Genomic DNA, 16,159 nt, shown 5'->3' with positions numbered 1-16,159 from the left:
AGGGAAATTCTGGACCAGAGGGGACAGGATGGTGTCAGGATATGCAGAGGTAAGTTCGGTGGGGCAGGAGCAGGCTGAGATGATGGATCGAGTGGGGCAGTCAGGTTTGTGGATTTTGGGCAGGCAGTATGAGGTTGGAAGCGGTAAGTGGGCAATCACCTGAGGTGATGAGGTTGTGGATAGTCTGGGAGATGATCGTTTGATGATGAGAGGTGAGGTCATGGTCGAGGGGACAATAGAAGGAGGTGTTTGCTAGTGATGCCTGGCTTCAGCCGTGGAGAGGTTGGTGCGTCAAACTACCACTGCACGCACTCCCCCCTCCCCCACCCCACCTCCATTCGTTTGCTGGTTTGATGGTGAGGTTGCAGAGAAGATTGACTGGCTAACAGGAAGCAGGGGTCAGTTATAAATGGGCCTTTGTCTGGCTGGCAAGATGTAAGGTGTGGTGGGACAGAGGGATCCATGTTGTTTATAATGTATAGAATTGTCTGAGATGAAGGGACGCAAACCACCAGGCCTTGGGGGGTCCCCAGTGGAGGTCTGTCTATGCAGGAACCTTCCCATTTACCACCGGGGACCTGGGGAGGAGAGAGATGCACACAGCAATCCCATATAACCGCACTCTCAGGCCAACTGTTGATTTTGTGGCTCTGTGAACTCCATGGACATTGTACATAAAACCATAAGACATAGGAGCAGAAGTTAGACCATTCAGCCCATCAAGTCTGTTCTGCTATTCAATCATGGCTGATTAGATTCTCAACCCCATTCTCCCACCTGCTCCCCGTAACCCTTGATTGCCTTGACAATCAAGAACCTATCTATCTCCGTCTTACATGCACTGGATGACCTGGCCTCCACAGCCTCCTGTGGCAGTGAATCCCATAGATTCCCCACTCTCTGGCTGAAGGAGTTTCTCCTAATCTTAATTCTAAAAGGCCTTCCCTTTACGCTAAGGCTGTGCCCTCAGGTCCTAGTCTCTGCTACCAATGAAAACATCTTCCCAAGATCCACTCTGTCCAGGTCATTCAGTATTCTGAATACATATTGGTTTTGGCAATTGCACTCCCTGTTTAATTGTTTGAAAACTCTTTCGTTATGTTTTTTGCTTAAGTTTCAGCTCCATGCTTCTGAGCTTTGGGTACCTGGTGCAGGAGAGCGTGGGCAGGTCAGAGGACTTCCTCGTGGGTCTGCTCCTGAGCCTGGCCAGGTCGGCTATAAACTGGTCTGGGTAGGAGGCTGTGGAGGGGTCATCTCTGCTAACTGTCTGCTCCTCTTCCACGGTTATATTCATGCTTGGGTGTCCTTGGAGAGGGAACATGCAGTGTCCACCAATGCTGTCGGTACCATTAGAGAGAGGTGGGCACTCTGGGGATACAATGCCTTATTTCCCCCTCCAACTCCATTTTGATTTATCCCCGTCCCTCTCTTCCTACCTCCCCCTCACCTTTAGTGGTTTGCCTTGCCCTTAATGGGCTTTGCTTGTAAGTTACTCCATTAGAAAACCTGAATGATGCACTGGTGGTAGTTAACAGATGGAAGTACTCAGGCGTTTGGTGATGGGAAAAGTTGTGTATGGTGGTACTTCTGAATATAAACTAAAAACAAATGAAGGGACAGAGGCATGGATCCCAAATTTGCTGATAGCACAAGGATCAGTTGGAAAGTTTGTTGTGAAAAGGATAAAAGTTGAATAAAATAAATTATAAATAGGGAGTGAACAATCATGTGAGAAGTGAAGTATGATTGGGAAAATGTGAAATTGTCATTTTGATGGGAGAAATAAGAAAGAAACATAATATTGAAATGTGGAGAGGATGGAGGGCCCTGAGATGCTGAGGGATCTGAAAGTCCTCATGCAGGAATTACAAAATGTTAATGTGCAGCCACAGTGAGTTATCAGGAAAGCTGATGGGAGGTTGTCACTTCTCACGAGTGGAGTTGTGTACAAATGTAAGGAGCTGTGCTGCAGTTATACAGGGCACTGGTGAGACTGCACCTGGAGTACTGTGTCCGGTGAAATACTGGGCCAAATACTGGCAAATGAGACTAGATTAATTGAGGACATCTGATTAGTATGGATGAGTTGGACCAAAAGATCTGTTTCTGTGCTGTACAGCTCTACCTCAGTGATAGTGTTATTATTAGAGAGTTGACATCTGATTCCCCAGAAACGTTAGTACTATAACATTAGGACATGTGTCAGTAACACTGCGTGCAAACTGAAATCCCAACACAATGAAATAAAGCCAGAAAGTGCTGGGAACACTCAGCAGGTCCCAGAGCAACCAGGAAGCGGGAAAAAGAGTTAACATATTGGGTGAACCATCTTTCATCAGAATAGTCATCACAGTCAAGACATTAACTCGGTTTCTTTCTTCCCCGATTTATTTTTATTTCGGAATTCCAGCACTGGCCGTATTTTATTAGCCCCATGCACCCCCATTTATCTCTCAGCCCCCTTGGGCCACACTCATCCTGATGAAGAGCTTCTGCTGAAAACATCGCCTCTCCTGCTCCTCAGACACGACCTGACTGCCTGTGCTTTTCCAGCACCACTCTCTCGACTCTGATCTCCAGCATCGGCAGTCCTCACTTCCTCTCGTATCTTACATTTGCCTCGAACCTGGCAAGATGTTGTTGTCCTTCACGTTGACTCTGCCTGTGCTTCCGTTGGATGGTGGTCTTGAGTAAGCTTGGGCAGTTACACCATTTTGTTGCTGTCCCAAATATCTTAGTGTCCAACAGATTGAAAATAGGTTCCATCACCCTGGAAACAACTTGAGGAAAATTATTCTGATTCCCTGGAAAATGCCCTTTCCAAATGCTTGTACAACCATGCACAGCAGTGACACAGCTGGTCAGCTAGGAAACTGCAGAGGAAATGCAGAAATCCAACTGCAATCCCCTACAGTGTAGAGACAGGCCATTCAGCCCATCAAGTACACACTGACCCTCCAAAGAGCATCCCACCCAGACTCAGCCCCCTACCCTACCCTAACCTGCCTTTCCCATGTCTACGCCACACAGACTACACATCTCTGGACACTATGGGCAATTTAGCATGGCCAATCCATCCTACGCTGCACATGTTTGGATTGTGGGAGGCTGAGAACCCACCCAACCCCCCCGAGGAAACTCACACAGACACGGGGAGAATGTGCAAGCTTCACAGAGACAGTCGCCTGAGGCTGGAATTGAACCTGGGTTCCTGACGCTCTGAGGCAGCAGGGCCGCTCCTGCAATGATAAGAATTATCATAGAATTCACATTTGATTGAGGAGGCTAAGAAGGCCATTTGGCCCCTTTAACCAGATCCAACGTTCAGTAAGATCATGGAGGATCTGATGGTGATCTCCAATCTGCTTTCCTTTCCACCCACTATACCATTTGACTCAAAAACAGAAGTTGTTGGAAAAGCTCAGCAGGTCTGGAAGCATCTGTGTGGAGAGAAATCAGAGTTAATGTTTCGAGTCTGGTGACCCTTCCTCAGAGCTGTTTGGAAGGTGCTGCCTAAGGATCTTTGGTAAATTTCTGCAGTGCATCTTGTAGACAGTACACACTCCTGCTACTGAGTGCCGGCGGTGGAAGGAGTGGATGCTTGTGGATGTATTGGTAAACAAGTGAGATGGTGTCAAGCTTCTTGAGTGTCATTGGGGCTACACCCATCCAGAGAGCACTCTGACTTGTGCCTTGTAGATGGTGGACAGGCTTCAGGGAGTCAGGAGGTGAGGTACTCTCTGCAGTAATCACCTGCTCTTGCAGCCATTGTGCTAATGTCGTGAGTCCAGTTGAGTTTCTGGTTAATGGTAACCCCCAGGATGTTGATACTGGAGGATACAGTGATGGTAACACCATTGAATGTCAAAGGGTGGTGGTTAGATTGTCTCTTATTAGTGATGGTCATTGCCTGGCATTTGTGTGGCATGAATATTACTTGCCACTTATCAGCCCAATCCTGGATACTGTCAAGATCTTGTTGCATTTGAACATGGACTGCCTCAGTATCTGAGGAGTCATGAATGGTTTTGGACATTGTGTAATCATCGGTGAACAGCTCCACTTCTGACCTTGTGATTGTGGGAAGACCATTGATGAAGCAGCTGAAGATGGTTGGGCCTAGGACACTCCCCTGAGAGACCCCTGCAGAGATGTCCTGGAGCTAAGGTGACTGACCTCCAACAACCATGACCATATTCGGATGGGCCAGGCATGACTCTAGCCAGCAGACAGTATTGATGCTGAGACAGCTTCTCTTTGGAACTGGTAGACGAGACTCAGAAAGAAATGCCTAGTTCTTAACCAATTGACAACATCCAGAATCTCAGGAGCCATTGAAGACAGCTCAGCGTTACTGCTGCTGGGAATTTGCGTGTGTTTCACTCGGGTATGTGGTTGTGGGGGTGGGGTGGGGTGGGGGGGAGGAGGGGAGAGCAATGGTTGAATTTCTGCTACTTTCATTTATTATTTGTGACTGCCCTTTTCTGAAGCAAAGTTCTGCTTGGGCATCGAAAGGCAAAGAAAAGGGGCCTTTACATCTCCTTGAGGGTGTCATACTGTAGCAGAAGAATCCGATCAGATCCGGATATGCACCAGCCTCAAATGAAACACCAGCAACACAAACGGAGATCCCTTTGGCCAAGATTCCAGGGTTTGAACGTTGAGTAGAACATTTGGTATTGTGAGTTCGGGAAGAGAAGAGCAAACATCACTCAGCGTTGTGAATCAAACAGCCTCAGTGACCCCACAGGAACGTCATGAACTAACTTTGGTGGTTTAATGGCCTGATTCCTCCTCAAAAAAATGTACAATAATCTAAGCGCAGCCGTGGGCAAAACCTCACAAACTGACCGTGAGGTGGTTTGACGTAGAGGACTCCGGTCCTTCTTTTGCGATGTGCAAAGCTGAATGCCATCATCCGGGGTCAAGTACTACCCTCCGGACAAGAGTTGGTGACAGCCCATTGTGAATTGCCCTTGAGAAGGTGATAATGAGCATCTTCATAGAATCCCTACAGTGTGGAAGTAGTGGGCGGCACGGTGGCACAGTGGTTAGCACTGCTGCCTTACAGCGCCTGAGACCCGGGTTCATTTCCCGACTCAGGCGACTGACTGTGTGGAGTTTGCACGTTCTCCCCATGTCTGCGTGGGTTTCCTCCGGGTGCTCCGGTTTCCTCCCACAATCCTGCAGGTTAGGTGAATTGGCCATGCTAAATTGCCCGTAGTGTTAGGTAAGGGACAAATGTAGGGGTATGGGTGGGTTTCGCTTCGGCGGGTCGGTGTGGACTTGTTGGGCCGAAGAGCCTGTTTCCACACTGTAAGTAATCTAATCTAATCTGTAAGTAATCTAATCTAGGTCATTCAGCCCATCGAGTGCACACACTGACCCTCTGAAGAGACGCCCACCGAGACCCAACTGCATTTCCCATGGCCAATCCACCTAACCTGCACATCTTTGTGATTGTGGGAGGAAACCAGAGCAGCTGGAGGAAACTCATGCAGAGATGTGGAGAATGTGCAAACTCCACACAGCCAGTCACCCGAGGGTGAAATCGAATCTGTGTCTCTGGTGCTGTGAGGCAGCAGTGCTAACCACTGAGCCACCGTGCCACCCTATCTTCTTAAGCTGCTACAGTTTTTGGGGTATAGAGAGGGCACACTAGGAATATGGGGTGAAAATGTGTTGCTGGTTAAAGCGCAGCAGGTCAGGCAGCATCCAAGGAACAGGAAATTCGACGTTTCGGGCACAAGCCCTTCATCAGGCTTGTGCCTGAAACGTCGAATCTCCTGTTCCTTGGATGCTGCCTGACCTGCTGCGCTTTAACCAGCAACACATTTTCAGCTCTGATCTCCAGCATCTGCAGACCTCACTGTTTACACACTAGGAATTTGCCCCAGTGACAGTGAAGGAGTTGTAATGAGGCTCAGAATGCTGCCTGGTGTGGAGAAAAACTTACAAGAGGTGGTGTTGCTGTGGATCAGCTGTCCTTGTCTTCCTGAGTGGGAGAGTTTGCAAGGTGCTATCGAGGAAGCCTTGGTGACTTGTAGATGGTACACCCTGCTACTGTACACTGGTAGCAGAGGGACTGAATGTTGATGTTGCCAAACTAGTTGGATTCTTTGTCCCGGATTGCTGTGGAGATTCTTGAGTTTTACTGGAACTGCACTTATCCAGGCAAATGGATCAAACTTTGAAGGAAGGAAAAAACACATTTTATCTCAGTGGACAGACTTGAAGGAATCAGACCTCTAATACAATGCAATAAAAGTTAATCTCAGAACAGAGCACTTAAAAAAAAATGAAAAGATGTCTCCTTGCATTATGGCAAGATTTCTTCCCATGCAACTTGTGAAAGCAACAAATTTGTTACCGCATGATTTGTCTTAGAGTTTTAATGCCTTTCACAGCTGCACTAAAAATCTCAGCAGAATCAATAAGAATGCGTTCAGTAATGGGTGAAGGTCTATACTTTTCCACATGTGACAGGTCCCTATAGGTGAGGAGGCAATCACTAACTAATTCCATTAAGCAGATAAAATTTCAAAACCACAAACATTCCCACCCATAGTCCATTACTTATTCGCAGTCCCTCTAACCGAGCTACTCGCCCAAATGATAATAAAACCACAAGAAATAGGAACGGGGCAGGCCATTTGGCCCCTCGAGCCTGCTCTGATCTTCAATAGGAACACAGCCAATCTGACATTCCTCACTTTCCGGCCCTAGCCCTTGTTTCCCTGACTAATCAAGAATCTATCTCTCTCAGCCTTTAATATACACAAGGACTCTGGCCCCACAGCTCTCTGTGGTAAGGAGTTCCAAAGACTCCAAGAGATGAAACTCCCCCCCGCCATCTCAGTTTTGATTGGCCACCCCTTTATTCTAAGACTATGTCCTCTTGGCCTAGACTCCGCCATGAGGGGAGCATCCTCTCAGCATTGACCCTGTCAAGCCCCTTAAGAATCTGATAGGTTTCAATCAGATCACCTCTGATTTTTCTAAATTCTTGAGTGGCCCATGATATAAACAGAACAGGAAACGATTTCAGGATTTATCATTTGTCCAGGTGAACCATGTGATTGTGTCATATGATGAGATTGAATATGGTAATGAGATGATGACGTGAATCCTGATGGAGCAGTGATCTCAGCACTCATGCATGTGAGACTGTGAAACGAGGATGGTGTCTGGCCTTTGAAGGATGTACCTGCAGAGAACAGCATTGTGTACTATTGTGTATGTGGAAGAGTTGCAGAAATTGGACCAGGGTCAGGCACCAGTCAAGGGAAGTCACTAAAGCCTAGGATAGCCGTCTCCCCAGTAAGCACTGCTTTGTACCAAGACAAATCAGTATGACTCCCTTCCTGGCTGGTATTCACACGAGGGACAGTATCCCATGAAATCATAGCTCAGCAAGTGTCATATCATCAAGGAAATCTTCTAGACTTTACTTGAGATTAAACACAATATCAGATATGTTCCTTTGATAGGCAACTGATAATGATGTGGTACAATGGTGTCACATCAATAATAGTGACAACAAAGCCTTTGAAGAGACATAAAATCCCACCTCATTCACAAATGGAACGAAATCCACCATCCTTAGCCCCAGTAGCAGATCTAAGCCAAGGTCCTTATTCTTAACTACTCTCTATAATGACTGATGTTTAGCCTTTCAACTGTCTTAAGGGCAATGAGGATTGGATACTGACCATTACCACTGAGGCCCACCCACGTACAAACACGTGAATTAGGAGCGGAAGTGGGCCATTTGGCCCCTCAAGCCTGGTCCACCAAACTATAAAATCATGACTGATCTGATTCCTCCATATTCCTGTCTACCCCCAGTTCCCAGGACCCTTCTGCTTAACAGATGAATGTGTGATTTAAGAGTGTGAGTACATCTTTTAAGTGAATAGAAAATAACATCCTGAGGATCACAATTCAACCAGATCTATGTGGAAGACACAGATGTGACATATAGATTGACTGTAGATCCACTCACATTAACATCACGGGATGTAAGGGCTAATTTGCAGCTCCTCTCCAATCAGCACTTAATGCTAGATTTTTACATCTCCTCCTGGGTTACAGTTGTCTCTGGTGAAACTGTGCTATACACAGAAGTGAAATATTTTGCTGGAAAATATTTAATGACATCTGCAACAAAAGAACAATTTTGAGAAAATATTAGACCTTCAGATGATATAAAATATCGACTTAAAACTCCATTTAACTTGTTTTCTCTTTCACAGCTTTGCTCTTATCTGGCACTTCAAAGAAACAAAGCTGTCTGCAGTATTGTCCACACTTCAGAATATCCCAAAGTGTTTTACAGCCAATAACATATTTGGAAATATAGATTCTGTTGTAAGGTAGGAGTGCACGCTTTGGGAACTTCAGTTAACGTAAAATAGATTCCAGGAGACAGCTTTCTCCATGGAGCTTGAATGATCTTGGTCATGTATTAATTAAGGTGCATTGTTGGTGCTCTTATTGAGAATAGCATTTATTGAACATAGAACAGCAGAACATAGGAGGAAGCCCTTCAGCCCATCATGTCTGTGCCGACCATGATGCCATTCTCAACTAATCCCAACTGCCTGCACAGGGGATTCCAGACTGTATTAATTGAAATTATATTCTACCAGTTGCTGGGAGAGAGAGTGACATTCAGTTTTTTCTTTTCGTTCATGGGATGTGGGCGTCGCTGGTGGGGCCAACAATCATTGTCTGTCTCTAGTTCCCCCTTGGGAAGGTGGTGGCGAGCTGTTGTTTTGACCCATTGCAGCCCAGGTTCTGTAAGTAGACCCGCAATGCTGTTAATGGGGGAGGTCCAGGATTTTGACCCAGCAACGCTGAAGGAACGGCAATATGGCGCAGGGATCTGAGGTGAGGGAAACACAAATGTGCTGCCCAGCAATCATTATTCGATTTGCAGATTCCTACGCCTCGGACGAGAAGGCGTGAGGGTTACTATTATTTTGTTGCAAAGTTTGTAAGAGAGAGTGAGGAACAGAGACACGTTGATCTTAGAAGGGGGAGCTGCAGAGTGGCTGGCCAAGAATTTCAGATAAATACATTAGATTAGATTTTTACATCTCATTGAGATTAGGCAGATATTATTTTGTATACATTAAAAATTAAATCCATTCTTTGAGATGCTCCTCCTCTAATTTATTTACATTGAATTAATTGTTTAAAGGACTTATTTTCCATTCCACATATGTTTTCACTGCCAAACTCTCTGCTTTGTAATCACAATATTATCTGCCAGACCAGAGTCTTATTGAAGCTGATAACCCTAATTCTGCTCACAGATAATCATAACAACAGCTCGTGATAACCTTTATGTCACAATCAATACAAACTAATCCAGTACTCAAATTGCTGCATATTAATGAGCTCTGAGCAGCTAGTCACCCCCAGCTCGCGCAATTCATTTGACTTTCCCTCATCTTTTTAAATGCCAAGTGAATGAATTTGAATCCTGTTTTCTGGTGGGCACTGTCCCTTTCCTGTCAAATGTCTTATCTGTTATGAATGGTCGGTGCCTCAAATTATAAAGTGATTGTGATAGTGAAGGGTTCCCTTTCTAGTTTCAGTCAATGGGTACATCTTGTTACCATTTGCTCAGAACCAGCACTGGTGCCTGAAATATATGCTGAAAATGTGTTGCTGGTTAAAGCACAGCAGGCCAGGCAGCATCTCAGGAATAGGGAATTCGATGTTTCGAGCATAAGCCCTTCATCAGGAATGAGAGAGAGCCTGCTTGGCTACTCTTGAGATGCTGCCTGGCCTGCTGTGCTTTGACCAGCAACACATTTTCAGCTGTGATCTCCAGCATCTGCAGACCTCATTTTTTGCCTGAAATATATGTAAACATCATGTTTTACAAGTAAGAAATGCCTTTGGTTGTTTGTTGAATAGAGTCAAACTCCAATATTTGTTCATTTCTTCATATGTTGCTGTACAGAACCAAATAGATTAAATAACTCTGTATGTACAGTCTGTTCTGATATTGCGATTGTTCCATTCCTGTACAATTTTGCGTTCGAAGAAAATTGTACAATAGCAGCACCAATGGGGGCAGAATCGCATTATAAGCAATACAGGGTAAGGAAAGTCTGGGTTCTACAAAATGACAGTTGTAATCCTTCAATCCCATTATCGCCAATTTAGATTGAAGAAACATGTGTTATGGCAGAACTGACTGTATATAAAGGATAAAGCAGGCTTTTTTATGAATAAAATATACTTTTGAAATTAAACATAAAGAATGGGTCAGAAATCTGGATGCACGAGTCGCAGGATTTTGGTGCATTTGGTCAGAGCAATGTGTCTCTGTTAGAGTGAAATGGGAGCGCTCACCATTGATTGTTCCTGGTACGATTCCCACCTCTTACTCCTGATGCTGTGCTCCTTCTACAGAGGGAACATCACTGTGACCCTGTGTCACACCAGCCCTCATAGCAAGATCTTTTAGAGAGACAAACAGCTGGGTCAAAATATAGAGTCATAGAGTCATAGAGATGTACAACCCGGAAACAGACCCTTCGGTCCAACCCAATCCAATCTAGTCCCGCCTGCCAGCACCCGACCCATATCCCTCCAAACCCTTCCTATTCATATACCCATCCAAATGTCTTTTAAATGTTGCAATTGTACCAGCCTCCACCACATCCTCTGGCAGCTCATTCCATACATGTACCACCCACTGTATGAAAAAGTTGCCCCTTAGGTCTCTTTTACATCTTTCCCCTCTCACCCTAAACCTATGCTCTCTAGTTCTGGACTCCCTGACCCTAGGGAAAAGCCTTTGCCTATTTACCCTATCCATGCCATGCATGCCCCTCATATGGTGCTTTGGAATGTAGGCTTGAGTGCTGTAGGGAGTGGGTCAGGTTAGGGTGTGACTGTAGGGACTGGGTCAGGTTAGCGTGTGACTGTAGGGACTGGGTCAGGTTAGGATGTGACTGTAGGGACTGGGTCAGGTTAGGGTGTGACTGTAGGGACTGGGTCAGGTTAGCGTGTGACTGTAGGGACTGGGTCACGTTAGGATGTGACTGTAGGGACTGGGTCAGGTTAGGGTGTAACTGTAGGGACTGGGTCAGGTTAGTGTGTGACTGTAGGGACTGGGTCACGTTAGGATGTGACTGTAGGGACTGGGTCAGGTTAGTGTGTGACTGTAGGGACTGGGTCAGGTTAGGATGTGACTGTAGGGACCAGGTCAGGTTAGTGTGTGACTGTAGGGACCGGGTCAGGTTAGTGTGTGACTGTAGGGACCAGGTCAGGTTAGGATGTGACTGTAGGGACTGGGTCAGATTAGTGTGTGACTGTAGGGACTGGGTCAGGTTAGGGTGTGACTGTAGGGACCGGGTCAGGTTAGTGTGTGACTGTAGGGACTGGGTCAGGTTAGGATGTGACTGTAGGGACTGGGTCAGATTAGTGTGTGACTGTAGGGACTGGGTCAGGTTAGGGTGTGACTGTAGGGACTGGGTCAGGTTAGTGTGTGACTTGAAGCCTGTGTGTCTCCCATGTCACCACCACCTGACTACATCACCCAGGGCATTCTAATATCGACATGTCACTGAATGTCCAATACCAATGAGCTCGACCTGTGAACTATTCTCAATGATTCTTATTCAATTACTGACAAGATCGAATATAATGTGGAGGTGCCGGTGTTGGACCGAGGTGGACAAAGTTAAAAATCACACAACACCAGGTTATAGTCCAACAGGTTTAATTAGAAGCACTAGCTTTCTGAACGCTGCTCCTTCATCGGGTGATTGCGGAGCAGGATCATAAGACACAGAATTTATAGCAAAAGATTACAGCGTCAAGCAATAAAAACAATATATTGAACAAACCTAGATTGTTGTTAAGTCTTTCATCTTTTAAAATGAGTTACAAGTTTCGGTTTATTAATGTGTAAATCCCAGAACTTCTTTCAAATCACATTTTCACGATAACTTAGAGTTTAATAAAAAAAAGGTAACATCTCAGCTCCGACAATGCATTAAAGGTGTGAGTTTAGAGTCTTCTGTATCCAAATCTTGAGTCAGACTGATCTATTTCCAAAGTAGGAATTTTTAAAATGTTACATGGATTGCCTACCTGCAGATTGTGTGTTTTTTGAGCAAAACAGAATGTATCTGCAAAAACAATTCTGCAAATTCAATTTTACCCCATAGAGTTACATTGTGTGCGTGCATGTGAGGGAGAAAGAGAGACAGAGAGAGAAAATGTGTGCTCGCGTGCATGTGTGTGGGAAAAGTTTAAGTGTGTGCCACTGAGTGATCTAACATAGGAATATTTTCCCTTGCATGCACAGAATTCTGGTGTGTACAAAGTTTCTAGTAACACAAGACTCTATCACGGAACTCTATCACACTGCCCTTCCTAGTCCGAGGCTAATTACCCACATCCTCCTCCCATTGAGAAGAACAAGGGCAGCAGATACATGGGAGCACCACCCCCTGGAAGTTCCTCTCCAATCCACTCACCATCCTGACTTGAAAATATATTGCTGTTCCTTTGCTGTCACTGGGTCAGAATCCTGGAATTCCCTCCCTAAGGGCAAGGGGCAACAAGGGAGGGGGCAATAGATGTTGGCCCAGCCAGCGATGCTCATGTCCCATGAACAAATACGTTTTAAATATCAGGAGCTTCTTTGTTAGAGAATTTTAAAAATCCAACATTTACAGGAAATACTTTTGCACTCTAATATATTAACAGATGAATTAAAACAAGATTTAAGAACATCATTTTTAATATATCAATGCAGTTTATTAAATCTCACTGACCGGCGAGCTCTCTCAAGCCACTTCTTGCCCACACAGTGGGTCAGTGCTGAGGGAGTGCCGCACTGTCAGAGGGTCAGTGCTGAGGGAGTGCTGCACTGTCAGAGGGTCAGTGCTGAGGGAGTGCCGCACTGTCGGAGGGTCAGTGCTGAGGGAGTGCCGCACTGTCAGAGGGTCAGTGCTGAGGGAGTGCTGCACTGTCAGAGGGTCAGTGCTGAGGGAGTGCTGCGCTGTTGGAGGGTCAGTACTGAGGGAGTGTTGCACTGACGGACAGTCAGAACTGAGGGAGTGCTGCACTGTCAGAGGGTCAGTACCAAGGGAGTGCTGCACTATCAGACGGTGCTGAGGGAGTGTCACACTGACAGAGGGTCAGTACTGAGGGACTGCTGCACTGTCGGAGGGCCAGTGCTGAGGGAGCACTGCACAGTTGGAGGAGCCAACATTTGGTTGAGATGTTAAACTGGGACCATGTCTATCTGCAAAGGCCAAAGTAAAAGATCCTATGGCATTTTGTGAAAAAAATACAAGTTAATTTTCCCAGTGCCCTTCAACCGACATCTCAAAACAGAGTACCATGTTGCTGTCTGTGGGACCTTGTTGTGTGTGACTGCGCTTTTGAATGCTTTTCAAGGCTGCACAGTACATTGCAGTGTCCTGTATTCACGGAAGGCACTGGAGCAATGAAGTTCTTCTTTAATTATCCCATGCAGCATTACAATGCTAGTACCAGGAAGCAGAATGTCTCCAGCCCAGGAGGGGGATGTCTGCCTCACTATGGTTGATGCACTGTTAGCTCCATACCCACATTTCCAAAACTCTAACCGCATTCCTCTTGTCCCCTTCTGTCAAAGTTTTGAGGATTTCAAAATTCTTTTTAATGTCCCATTTTAATTGTCCTGACCTAATACTGTTATTCAAAGTATTATGTGATGCCTGATCTCTGGTTATAATGTCACAACACATTAGCAGCCAAATCTCAGACTGATATTGCCTCACTCCTAGAATCTGTACCTAAATTAAGTCAGCACCATGGCTACTGTGACCCCAACAAACTGAGAAACAGAAACATGGTTTCGGCAGTCATATGCAACACAAAAAGGAAGAAATTCTCTAGAATGTTTATCCCCAGTATATTCCAGACCAAATTGTTATTCCAGCAAATCCCATGTCACTGAAGCTTCTGAAGATATTGTTCGACAATTCAAACTTCACGTCTCTAATTGAGGGGGCCGTCGGAATTTTACAAACCATCTGAAAACATCCTGTAACTTATTTGACATGTAGGCCACACAGACCTCAGAATCTGTACATCAAAAATAACAAAATGATAAACTCATGTCCAATTCAACAGTAAATCTGTACTTGTCACGTAATGCTGCTAAGTTTCAAATCAAAAATTAAGTTGGTAACACACTCAACTATGTTATCCTCCCCTTATTCAGGAATTAACGATTAAAACGTGTAAATTAACTCCCAAATTATAGTGCAATATCAGATCAGGTTACAATATTTAACTCCCTCCCACGCATCTATTACCTTCTGATATTTTTCATTCTTTCCATTAATTAGATGTCATTCGCCTCTGCGGAATGTATTGTCACAATCGAAAATCTACTTCCTTCCTCTTACACAATCGTTCCATTGGGCTGAGGTTTTGGGACTCACTGAGGCCAGGAGATCGGACATTGCGAGAAACAGAAGTTACTGGGAAACACTCAGCAGGTCCGGAAACATCCATGAGGAGAGAAACTGAGTAAACGTTTCCAAATATTACCAAATGTTCCAAACGTCACAAGACTGGGCAGAATGAGGGTTTCTTGTCTCCATTCGCAACATTGGCCAAATTGGTGAGGGCAGGGCAAGGCTGTTTATCCCCATGAGGTAAAGGCCTATTGTCCAGGGATCTTTGCCAGGGAGACAGACAGCTGGGAGGATACCTCAACACCAAAGTGCCCTGTCGAGATGTAATGTGGAGACGCCAATGTTGGACTGCTCCAAAAGCTTGTGATTTCAAATAAACCTATTGGACTATCACCTGGTGTCATGTGACTTCTGACTCTCTCTTTAAGGATCAGAATCTTCAGTGGTCACTGGCTGCTAGGCCCTCAAGGCAGATGCCACCAGGATCAGAGAATTGTTACAATGCAGGAAGAGACCATTCAGTCCATCATGTCTACACTGGCTCTCCAAAACGCAACTTGCCCAATGCCTTTCACCCGTTCTTTCCCTGTAACTGCACATATAATTCTTCTTTAGACAACCATCAAACTTTTGCTGTGGTCCACGCTTATTAAAAACAGCTAAATCATTGTGGTGAAGTATTTGCCTGACATCTCTGTTGGTTTACCCAGAAGAATCCAGGTGATTATCATGGCCATTCTAGAACATTCTAGGATATGACCCGAGAAAGAATCCAGGTCATTAAGAAGGATATTCCAATTCCAGGTCCAACTAAATGCCAATACCTGCTCCCAGTGACTGTCCTTTACCATCCTGGTGGCCTCTTCAGATAATGACAGATTTTGAAGTGGCTACATCCAGATATTGTGAAAGATTTCTTCAGATTAAATCAGAGTTCCTCCTGACCATTGTTATTCTTGGGTTGCTGCAGGATCAGCAGGAAAATCCACCAGTTTATCTCAGTGTTGGGAGTTTGGGATAGAAACACAGAAACTGTCAGAGAATGTTCCAAATATCTGCTGCCCTTGTCCTTCTAAACAGAAGTGGTTGTACTTTGGAAGATGCTGTCTGAGGATTGTTGGGGAATTTCTGCAGTGCATCTTGTAGATAGTACACACTGCTGCTACTGAGTGTCAGTGGTGAAGGGGGTGGGTGTTTGATGCCAACCAAGAGGCCTGCTTTGTCTTCATGGTGTTGAGCTTTCTGAGTGTTCATAGAATCATAGAATCTGTACATTGCAAAAAGAGGCCATTCAGCCCATTGAGTTCACACCAACCCTCTGAAATGCATTGCATACTATCCCCTAACCTTGCACTTTACCATAGCTTGTTGGAGTTGCATCCATCCATCCACTCCTGACTTGTGTCTTGTAGATGATGGACAAGTTATGGGAAGTCAGGAGGTGAGTTACTCGCTGCAGTATTCCTAGACTCCGACCTGCTCTTGTAGCCACTGCATTTATATGGCGAGTCCAGTTGAGCCCCTTAATCCAGGGGTTCATAAACTTAATAAACATGCAGATTTTTCCAGGAGCGATGTGTCCTTTTTCGTGTCAGCTATGTCTTAGTTTGTGACACATTTGCATTGGTATCTCAAGGCCTGGGGTCAAATCCAACTTCAGGGCCTGAGCACAAAAATCAACACTCCCGTGTTCCCCAGAGAGAATGCTGCAC

The sequence above is a fragment of the Hemiscyllium ocellatum genome, chromosome 37 (assembly GCF_020745735.1).
Source record: "Hemiscyllium ocellatum isolate sHemOce1 chromosome 37, sHemOce1.pat.X.cur, whole genome shotgun sequence".
NCBI classification, from domain to species: domain Eukaryota; kingdom Metazoa; phylum Chordata; class Chondrichthyes; order Orectolobiformes; family Hemiscylliidae; genus Hemiscyllium; species Hemiscyllium ocellatum.
This window is presented reverse-complemented; position numbering follows the sequence as displayed.